Below are 11,027 nucleotides of genomic sequence, written 5' to 3'. Positions count from 1 at the left end.
AGAAATTTGTGCTCCGGGCTCTCAAAGGATGTCTATAGCTGTAGACCTATGCTTCAAGAGAGGCTGGTTGTTTGTGACGGACGAATATGTTGTTGTTGGAGATTAAGCCAGCCTTGTGCTGGCACGGGCTCTTGCTCCTAGAGCAGCCCGTAACTGGAATATCTGTAAAGATACAAAAAACAGTGCTTTGGCGGTTAGTTTTGGAAAGGAAATAGGGTGACAGGCAGGATTGCAACCCCTTTGAACCTTACGGTACCCATCAGTAGGAGAGAAAGTTTATAGCAGTGGAGATCAGCCTAGCTGAAGAGTGTGAGTAGGAAGAAGGAAGCGAGTTTTAGTTTGAGGGAAAGAAGGCGTTACCTATAAACATTTTAGGCGCAATATATATACATGTGTGTAGCATCTGAAAATATTGCAATATGTATCAAACCAACACGGACGAATATGTGTCCCTGGCATTTTATAGTCCATCCAAAACTATACCGAGTGCCTAGTTGACGAAGGTACTGGTTCGTCAATTTTCCTAAATTTAATTGGATGTTTTCCATGCGGTCTGCGTTACCTATATGCAAATGAAAGCTGCGAGGTATATATTATTATCAATATAATTGCTAAGACTGTGACTCTAATAAATAGTAGTCTTTAACTCATGCCATGGTAAAATTCTGGCACTGGAATGGGCGGAGTTATTGACTAGGTGTCCCGTTTATCTGTTGGGGGAGGAGGGCGAGAAATTTTATCATGAAGAAACGCCTTCCAATCTATAGGGCTGGTGTCTGAGGCGGGGTTTCCCCACTATATGCCTTTCCCTGCTTTGTACTTTCCATCTGTTAAATTATTTAAATGTTTTCTTTGTAATTTTTCATAGTTTATTCTCTACTTCCGTCAGTCTCTTCTTGGACAAGGTATAGGTCTAAAGTTTCAGTAACACCCTGTTCTCAAATTTTGAAAAGCGTGTGGCCTTTTTAAGCTTTCAGTCACTTCCAGGCAGTTAAAAAAAATGTGTTTAGTTGTCAAGTTAATGAGCTTATTTTCCCAGATGTTTTCAGTTGTATTTAACCTATAAATTGCTCAACGTTTCATGTAGCTGGCATTAATTCAAGTGAATGATCTTTGGTAGAGAAGTAAAAATTCGACCATGAATTTGACAGACTTTAATACAAAAATCTTCCATTATATTCTTGGTAACATACATAGAAAAAATCTGGAACCTTAATATCTAGATTCTAAAAGCAGTCATGCTTAGATTACAGAAATAACCATTCACAGCAATCATAATAATAGTAACCTGGTAATAAAATTACAATGGAAAGAGACCATGAAGTCGTCTAGAGGATCACGTTTCATATCGTTGGCAAAAAGACGTTAAAACTGCATCGGCAGAGAGCACCAGCCAGCAACTCCTCCCGAACTACAGCCGGCGTCTTTGGAAGAGCTCCTCATCCTCCTCCTTTAACGGTAATCTCCACCAAAACCGCCGTCGAAAGATCCTCCGTAACTTCCGTCGTAGCCGTCGTCACCGTAGCCATCGTCATGATGGTACGTGTCTCCGTATCCCGGCAGCAGGAGCCCGCCCCCGCCGTAGCCATAACGCCTATATCCATACCTGTAGCCGAATAAGGACCCGAGGTCAAGGGCTGGGGCGCCTTCCGTTGTGTAGACCAGGACGAAGGCTGCTAAAACGAATAAGAAGAGAGCTGAGGACTTCATCTTTACGTGGACAACAGTAGAAATTTGTGCTGTAGGCTCAGAGAGGATGTCTAGCTGCAGACCTTTGCTTCTGGAGAGGTCGGTTGTTTGTGACGTTCGAAAATTTGTCCCTGGCATTTTATAGCCCATCCAAAACTTACCCAGTTGCCCAGGTAACAACGGTACTGGTTCGTCAATTTTCCCAATTTTATTTGGATGTTTTCCATGCGTTCTGCATTACAGTATACGCAAATGAAAGCTGTCAAGAATATAGAATTATCAATAAAACTACTAAGACTGTGAATTTAACAGATGATAGTTTTCCTTTCATGTTATGGTAAAATTCTTGCACTAGAATGGGCGGAGTTGTAACTTTGGGGATTGGGAAGGGAAAGCTGGTCCTGTTCAAATTCTTTTAATGGTGTGTGTGTGTGTGGGGGGGGGGGGGGAGGCGGTTTGTGGGAAGGGCGAGATACTTTATCATGAAGAAACAAGCCTTCCAATCTATAGGCCTGGTGTCTGAGGCGGGCTTTACCAAAATAGCTTTCCCTGCTGTGTATACGTAGTACTGTCCATCCGTTAAATGATTTCAAGTAATATTTTAAACCCAAAATTCAAGCTCAACGCGGAGATAGCGTGGCATTGAATCCTGGAGTGAATTTAACCTATTTTCTACAAGAATAAATGGATTTTAGACATTTTAAAATGCTAGATTATATCCACTTGATAGTGACTGAATATTAGACCTTCGTTCTAAAAAAAAAAAAAAAAAAAAAAATCGCTAGAAATTCAGTTAATCACCTTAAAAAATGTTTAGTGCATAAGATCAAACAATCTCTCCTATAAAGTGTTTTAATTCTGGATGCAACTCTTGTGCATATAAAAGAAAAACATTCAATACGAATTCTCTGTTTCGTGACAAAATTGTCTAGCGTTTTTTTCATCCTTCTCGTGCAGTTACTTCAAAGTCAGTGACATTACAGTCTCACTTCGCCCTTACTTTGCTGTTGGGAATTATGTATCTAACTCTGGTTATACGTTATATACTCATTTCACGTGTATCTTCTGGTTGTAAGCTCTCACAGTTTATTCTCTATTATTTTCAAAGGCATGATACAGCTTTCCAAGCTTTTACAGACATCCTTAGTTTACCTATGCGTAGTTCTTAACAACGTTTGATGCAGTTGGCATTTCTCGAGTGAATTGGACCAGAAAAATCATTGACCAGCTGGACATTGCTTGGGGAGTAAAAATTCGAGTGTAAATCTGGCAATATTTTATTATAACATCTTCATTGAGATTCTTGGTAACTTAACATAGCAAAAAGATAAATTAGGAACGCTAACATGCAGATCCTAAGTTGTCATAACTTAGAAGTTGAACAATAATTGGTTATAGAAGTAAACTTTCACAGTAATTATAATAATGATAGTGATAAATTACATATGTAACGAGCATAAGATATTGTTCGGCAACTCTGCACCGGCTGACGGCAGCAATTCCATCCGATGGCTTCTTCTTGAGGAACTCCAAAAATCCTTTTAACGGTAATCGCCGAAGCCGCCGTCAAAACCCCCGTAGGTGTCAAAACCAGGGTCGTATATAACATCGTCGGTGTATATTCCTCCATATCCCGGCAGCAGATAGCCGCCGTAACCATAAGGCCTATATCCAAACCCGTAGCCAAGCAGGGACCCTAGACCTAGGATTGGGGCGCCTTCCGTCGTGGGGACCAGGACGAAGGCTGCTAAAGCGAAGAAGAAGATGGCTGGAAACTTCATCTTTGCTTATATTTCTGGAGACTTGAACGGCGAGGAAGTCTGGATATTGGAGATCTATAAGCTCTCAGAGGACGTCTAGTCTATAGGCCTATGCTTCTCGAGAGGTTGTTTGTCTGTGAGGGACGAAAATCTCTCCCTTGCTTTTTATAGGCCAACCAAGACAACCCAGTGCCCATGTGACTATTGGTACTGGTTCGTCAATTTATCTAACTTTAATTTTGACGTCTTCGATGCGTTCTTAGTTACAGTATACGCAAATGAGAGATGCAAAGAACGTAGAATTATATCAGTATAATCACGTAGACTGTGAATTCAATATAGAGAATAGTTTTTAAATTGTTCTATGGTCAAATGTAGCACTGAAATGGGCGGAGTTCTGGAGTGGAGGGCTGGGGGATTAGTCTCCTGTCCTGTTAATCTTTGGGGGAGTGGGGTGAGATGCTTTATTATATGAAGAAACAAGTCTTTCAAATTTAGGACTGGTGTCTGAGGCGGGTTTTCCCGAAATTTCTTGTTTCAGCGGACCTGAATTATATTGATAATTTTCGTATCATTATTATGTTCAAGTCCAATTCTTCGTCTCTGCTAATATAGTACGGCTTCTTTTTTTATTTCGTTTTCACTTGCACCAAAAAGCAAATACAGTGAAGACTATAATAACAATAGATGGTAATACTCTTATCACAATATATTGTAGTTAGGTTACATGAAAGCTCGTGGTATTCTGGTACTGAAAACTTAACTGCACACACACTACATATATACGTACACACACACACACACACACACACACACACACACACATATATATATATATATAATTATATATATATATATATATAGATATATATATATATAATATATAAATCTTTTAATTTTATGATAAATAAAAAGAGAATATCATAACTACCTGGATGTCAGTGGTATTTTTTGTTAAGGAATGAACGGAGAATCGTAATGTACTTAACAAATACAGAAATGGACAAGAAACGAATTCAGATAAAGAGAAATGGTCGACAGGACAGACGAAATCCAGAACCAAAAATGAATAAAACCAGAAATATCCAGATTTCAAATCCAGTATACAGATGTTAGGCCTATAAAACCCTCCTTATAGCTAAAGGTTCTCTCATGGGACCCAAAATTGTATAATTGATGTTCCTTTTGTTTTGTTCTTAGATTCTTAGATTCATAAACAGAATATGGATAGACCATGAATGGGCAGACATATTCCAGAGAGAGGATGATAGATTTTCCATTGCAAATCATTAATGACCTTATAGGCTTATGCATGGTTTATATTTCAAATACAAATCATTTATGAGCTTATAGCCTACGTTACACACATTCAATGTAGCTCGTACAATCAATATTATATGCACTGTTGTTAATAGTGTGTTGTGAGCATTTATAGGAAGAATATTCTTGCGACTACCTATAGTGAATGTAAAACTTTGGAATATCTTTCCAAATACCATACAAGAAAACTTAACCGAACCAGTAAGTTATCTCAAAATGTGTATACTTTGAAATCGGAGTACTGCCACTTTTTAGACGTCGTCAATTAGTGAAAGTCATATTCAAACGCGAATTCCAAAACATCAGTTTCCAAAACCTTTCTGCACGTGTACCTACTAACCAAGGTACTAACCCCCTCTCCCATCGCCCCTTCCCCCGGCCCCACAAACTTCTGTGTGATGTCTCAATTAACTCAAGGAGGCTGCTTTGGCCCCTGCTTTTACATTTATCTACCCATAAACCTCCCGTAGGGACAAACTGCCCAGGAGGTCAGGTTGGGCATTCCCGAGCAGTTTATGTATACCCCCTCTCTCTCATAGGCTTACGTATGCTTCAAAAATCACAGTAGATACACGTGACTTCATTAAATATTTTCTCTCTGTGATTTTTAAAAAAGGGAATACCCACTTGCTGTTAAACGTTCACAACGCAAACTAAATTGACTTAATGCTACGCATATGACTCGTCTTAGGCCTAGATTAAGGCCTATATGGTAGATGGGAAATAAATTCCGTCTTTTAAAAGAAGGTAAAATTATTACTCCCAGGAGAAACCTTACTTCGAATGATAACAAAGGTTAAATCCACAGGTAGGGGACAATAGGCCTATAAGATTTGAGTCATCTGACCAAAACCTCGGCACAACTGCGGCGGTGACATTTTGACGCCGAACCATTTATAATACAATTGGTAAATGAGCCAGCGTACACACACAAACACATGCACGCAGAGAGAGAGAGAGAGAGAGAGAGAGAGAGAGAGATAAGACTAATCCTTCAAGCTACCTCGGTCAATGCCTTCTTGAACTGACAAGGCCTGAGAGATTCAAGCATGAGTCATCACCAGTCGTCCTAGTCTTGCCGTGCGTTTCCATTCACAACTTTGTATTTTTGGTGGCATTTATCAGTTATTTGCTGAATGTATAATTTTTGTGTAAGTTAATTATGTTTTACAGTCTTTTGCATCATCAGTATCCTCTGGACCTGGTTATTATGATTAAATATAAAGGGAATTCAGTGAAGAAACAGTAATGAGAACAAAAAAGTTTATTCACAGAAATGAGTATATAATACATTATTTTACATAGAAAGGAGGACAAGAGCACAAAAATGGTGACAAAAGATGCCTCTCTCTTTAGGAAAAGGTATAAGAGCTATATACAAAATAAATATTCTCTATAATTTACAGCAATTGTTCCTCAGAATCCTATTTCTTCAATGTATTCAGCTTTCTCTTTTTTGTTAAATTTTTGCAATTTTGAATGTTTTCATTACTTTTCTTACAATAATTGTTTAGTAGGGCATTGGAGGAAGCAAATATCAACATTTTTTGAATTTTTTCTATGCTATGCCCAGCATCACAATCATTTAGAGGTAAGAAGGCATCATTATCAGAAAGGACAGTGAGTGAAATGTCCGTGGCCAAATTCCTTTGATACATCGATTGTATAAAATCAGGATATTGTGACAGTTTATCAATGGTTATATAGTTAAACAGAATTACGTTTACTACAGATTCATGTTTATACCCTGAATGTAACTGTTATTGTCTGCTTATACCCTGAATGTAACTGTTATTGTCTGGTAAGCTATCTTTTGTTTCTTGGCAAGTAAGTAAGTCTTTACAGGAGCTACACTTAAGTTTTTTCACAACAGCATACACAATAGCCGGCAAGGTATGTTATAACCGGGAAAAGATCCATACATTTATCAATATCATCTTGACTGACATCAATATAAAAAAAATCGTTATTTCCGGACTCCTGATTATTCATGCCCTCCCAGTTCGTTTCTTCGAAAATTTTCAGTTCGATGTTTTTATTATTAAAAGTTATTCTAAGAACAGACATTAACCTCAGTTTTTTTTTCACACTCAAACACTTGTCGTAAGGAAATGTTGTAATTGCAGCCAGCAAGTCGACGATATTTACCAAATCTATTTTCAAGTTGATCGGTTTGAAATTTTCCTGGTAAGACATATTTCATTTTTAATTTTTCTACACAGTATTTTGTTATTTCTATCATTGCATTAGTTGTGTGTTTTAAGGCAGTGTTTCCCTACTCAACTTTCCACCAGTTTTAGTCATATTATTCTAGAGATCTAACCAGGAATGGAATTTCTGTAGGAAAATGTACTTCTCGTCATTTACATTATATGTTAGTGGAGTTGGGCCCATTATTGTAATTCCCTTTACAAAGGGGAACAGAACATCTGTGTGGCATTTTGTCTGGAGTTACACGTGTGTCTGGAAACCCTTCTTCGCCCGATTTAAGTATAACACTAGAAAGGTCATTGGAGATCGGAGGTTGCCAACTAGTAATGTCTCATTAGATGGCCTCAGAAATAGTACCCACAGCAATGCAAATTGAAAATAAATGGTTGAACAGTTTACAAAATCTGAAAGTTGCAAGTACTGAGTTTTCTTTAAAAGTCATCAGCAATGACTGATAATGTATTTTATAATCATTTGTGTTAATAAACTGTTGTTTCTCATCATAACTTCTGCGCTGATTTTCCACCATTATGCAGCATATTTAATCATATTAACCAGGTTTAGAGGATTATGATGTTGTTAAAGACTGTGAAATATAGTTATCTAACATAGCAATTAGATACTATAGATAAAAAGTAATAAATAACACCAAAAATACAGAACTGGGAATGGTAACTTATGGCCAGGATAGGACGACTAGTGATGATTCATCGCTCTATTTTGACTGATCGCACAGGCCTTGTCAGTTCAAGAAGGCATTGCCTCGGTCACCAATCTTCTCGGATAGCGCGCCCAAACCTGCACGTGGTTATCGGTTTTCAAATATCTTATCAATAACGGGAAATGATTTGAAAGTGGTTAAAGATATAAATCCTAACCCCCTCCACACACACACACATATGTGTGTGTGTGTGTGTGTGTATGCTACTCGTGTTAGGCTTCAATAGGACGAGATGATTAATATTCCAGAATATAAACCATCCTTCTGCTTGAAGCCTAAGAGGAGTGAATTATATCTATACAGTGAAGTTGTGTAGCTATTGTGTGTGTGTGTGTGTGTGTGTGTGTGTGTGTGTGCTGTTCCATACACCCATTAGAACACGGATACAAATCAAGAGTTAAGATTCTCAGCATGTCTTATAAGACGAGCTTGTAGTACTTGGTTGTACCATGGGGGTGACTCATCAGTCACCACAATCACGAGGTCACCAGAAACTCAAGTCAAAGGATTTTTCCAGTTTCGTTGTCCTTCGTAAAACAATGAACGTCAACCCCAAGGCACTTTGAATCACACTTTACTGGAAGGATGTGAAGGAGTACAGCGTATGAAAAATACGATTCATAGCTGTTAAAGATTTCCTAAATTTAGATAAATCATTTGGCCACAATGGCTATACTCTAGACCTACCCAATTCGAGTTTCTCTATAGTCTCTGGCTATCAATAATATATATTCTTAACTATCAGTCATACCATTAAAACACCAAAAAGAGGCTGATGCGTGTATTGCATTGATAACACAGAAGGCCACAGTCGGAATAATCTAATATCCCAAGGACAAAATGGTGCTTATATTAAGTATAGGGCTAAACAAAATAAGACAGAAAGATAAGATATTGTATCTGTCCGTGCGCGCGTAAGTTTGTTTTTCAGTTTGAAATAAGATGAATCAGTAGCGTGTTTAAAACAGAAAATATGTATAGCTATGAATTTAAATCTTTTTGCATCATATATTAATGCCCAATATTATAAACTTCAAACAAGATAGATTATAAATTCGTCGTGACTTCACGGCCATCACTTAACACCAGACCGATTTGAAATCTGAAAAAAAAAAAATTCGCTGTTTGAAACAAAGCAATGAACCTTATAAAAACTGCTCGTAGCGCAAATCACACACATTAAACATTTAATTTCAAAGCGATACCGGCCACCAGCGAGGGTTTTTGAATTAGAATTCGAATTAGAAATTGAATTTTGAAAAGAGCAGAAATTGCGCAAGGGAGGTTGCATTTGTTTTACTGTTGTGACGTGACGTCATTCGCGCGTTAATTCAGCTTCATCCACTTGACAGACGAGACTCAAAATTCCCAAATTTCTCGTTTTTTTGGCCCCTGTGTGATCCTCCTGTAGTGAAAAGTGGTCTTTTATAAGTAGATTTGTTGGAAGATGTAAGTATTTAAGTGTTTGTAGGTATATTACAATGAATAATAAGAGGAAATTGATTTATTCGCGAAATTTTTTTAGGTATCCTAGCAATTTTTTCGATCTAATGTCGGCTATTTACGTATTTTCCCTCATACTAGCTAATTTCTTTAATTTCCATCATACATCATAGTTTATTGTTTAGTGTGAGTTTATTGGGTGTACGTTGTAGGGCCTAACGTGTCCTATTAATATTCTTTTTGAAACCGACTTGGGTCTGGCTTTAGTCAGGCCCAGCGAACAATTTAAAATTTAGCCTAGCCTAGTAGTATTTTATTTAAAATTTGTAGTATATTTTTCTTTGATTTTTTATTTTTTTATTTTAAAATTTGGTAAGACAATAAAAGTTAACCTAAGAATATGTAGGGTAAATTTATCTTAGTGTTTTAACCAGTAATTTATTCACATAGCCTAGGCTAAGTACTTTAGCCTAGTATCTACCTTAGGCTAGCTCTATACATTTTTGAGGACGTACTTTAGGCCTAAGCCGATTGCTCACTAAAATTGAAATAATCATAGACTTAAGCCTATTTCCAACTAGCCTACTTTGCTTATTTCTTGTTTGATGCTTCTGACGGTAGCCTAATGTTGAAAAATGATTTAGGCTAGCTACCTACTTTTTTTTTCCCCAAGCTTCTCATTCATACTAGCTTAGGTAGTACTTATAAATGAATACAAGGTAGACCTATTGCTTACAGTTGTCCACAAGCAGCTGTTACAGCACCTGGAGAATGTCAAGATATCATTACTCTATTAGGCTATCAGACGAGAAAAAAAAGGGTCGGTAGATCTAAGTAATTGCTCCACATTGGGTATACCATTTCCTTGGTAATTGACTTTTTCTGCAGCATTTTGGCTGCTTATAAGAATTTACTGTTATTTTTTGTCAATCCATTGTAATTAATCCACAGGGGCTCATACTAAACACAGCGAAATACATTTGACCCCCAATCCCTTGTGGCGTTCGTATTCATGGGACCATTCCTTGCAGTCCGTGCGGATTTGTTACTTAGAAATGATCAAGGATTGTACAATTGCTTTTTGTATAGCGCATGCATTACAAACTGGGAACGCTTCTCATATAGAACTAGGCTAATATCCTAAAAACAATGGAACACCGGCTAAAGAACGATAGACTATGTTAATCTTTGAATTTTTAACAATACTGTATATGTACCTATAACCCATTCTCTTTTCCCTTACATTCCCTGTGGAAGAAAATGGCAAAACAAAACTACGTAATATGGAATGTTACCTAGGTAGTCTAAATTTGATAAATTTGTAGGGTGCTATGATCATTGCAAGGAGTTCCACGGCTAGCCTAGAGACAAGGCGATGTAGGATGGCTTATGTAGGACTCAGTCCTTAGGATAGAATAGGTTAGGGAGGTTTAGATTGCTAAGCTAGTGTACGATGTAGCCCTCTTCATGTTTTACCTAGACTAACATCATTAAGGACTAAGAAAGTTTTTTTTTTTTTTTTAAGAATAGCCATGATAAATTAACATTTGCCATATCCACTAACTATTTTTGTTGGTATTAATGTGTTAATTTAATGTTTATGATTTTAGTAAGGTAAGCATAATTTTCAGGTATGTTTTTAATAATATAACTTTTTTTACCTTTGTTACTTTTAGAATTTCTTGTTTTTCCAATCAGAAGGTATCAATTTTAACCTTCTGATATTGAAGAGAGTTTTTGAATTGGGGAAACAACTTTAGAAGGAAAATATAATAGCTGGGTTCTTAAATACGTTCTAAATCATGACATTCATGAAAAACTTTATATTACATGTCAATTCAATCGCTTGATATATTGTGTAGTAGCACTGTAATGACCTTGGT

The 11,027-nt window shown here is 37.1% G+C and overlaps 1 protein-coding gene across 5 annotated transcripts in view; it reads left to right on the top strand.

Moving 5' to 3' along the window:
* The first annotated feature begins 8,992 nt into the window (after positions 1 to 8,992).
* The window catches only part of LOC135214321 (uncharacterized), a 49,334-nt gene continuing 47,299 nt past the window's right edge, over positions 8,993 to 11,027 (top strand). For all 5 annotated transcript variants that reach the window (XM_064248510.1, XM_064248508.1, XM_064248507.1 and 2 more), the window contains exon 1: positions 8,993 to 9,150. The gene's annotated coding sequence lies outside the window, so the exon portion shown is untranslated. The remainder of the gene's footprint in view (positions 9,151 to 11,027) is intronic.

Source organism: Macrobrachium nipponense, chromosome 45, assembly GCF_015104395.2.
Source record: "Macrobrachium nipponense isolate FS-2020 chromosome 45, ASM1510439v2, whole genome shotgun sequence".
NCBI classification, from domain to species: domain Eukaryota; kingdom Metazoa; phylum Arthropoda; class Malacostraca; order Decapoda; family Palaemonidae; genus Macrobrachium; species Macrobrachium nipponense.
Note: the sequence above shows the minus strand (reverse complement) of the source record. Positions and strands in the feature narration are given on the sequence as shown.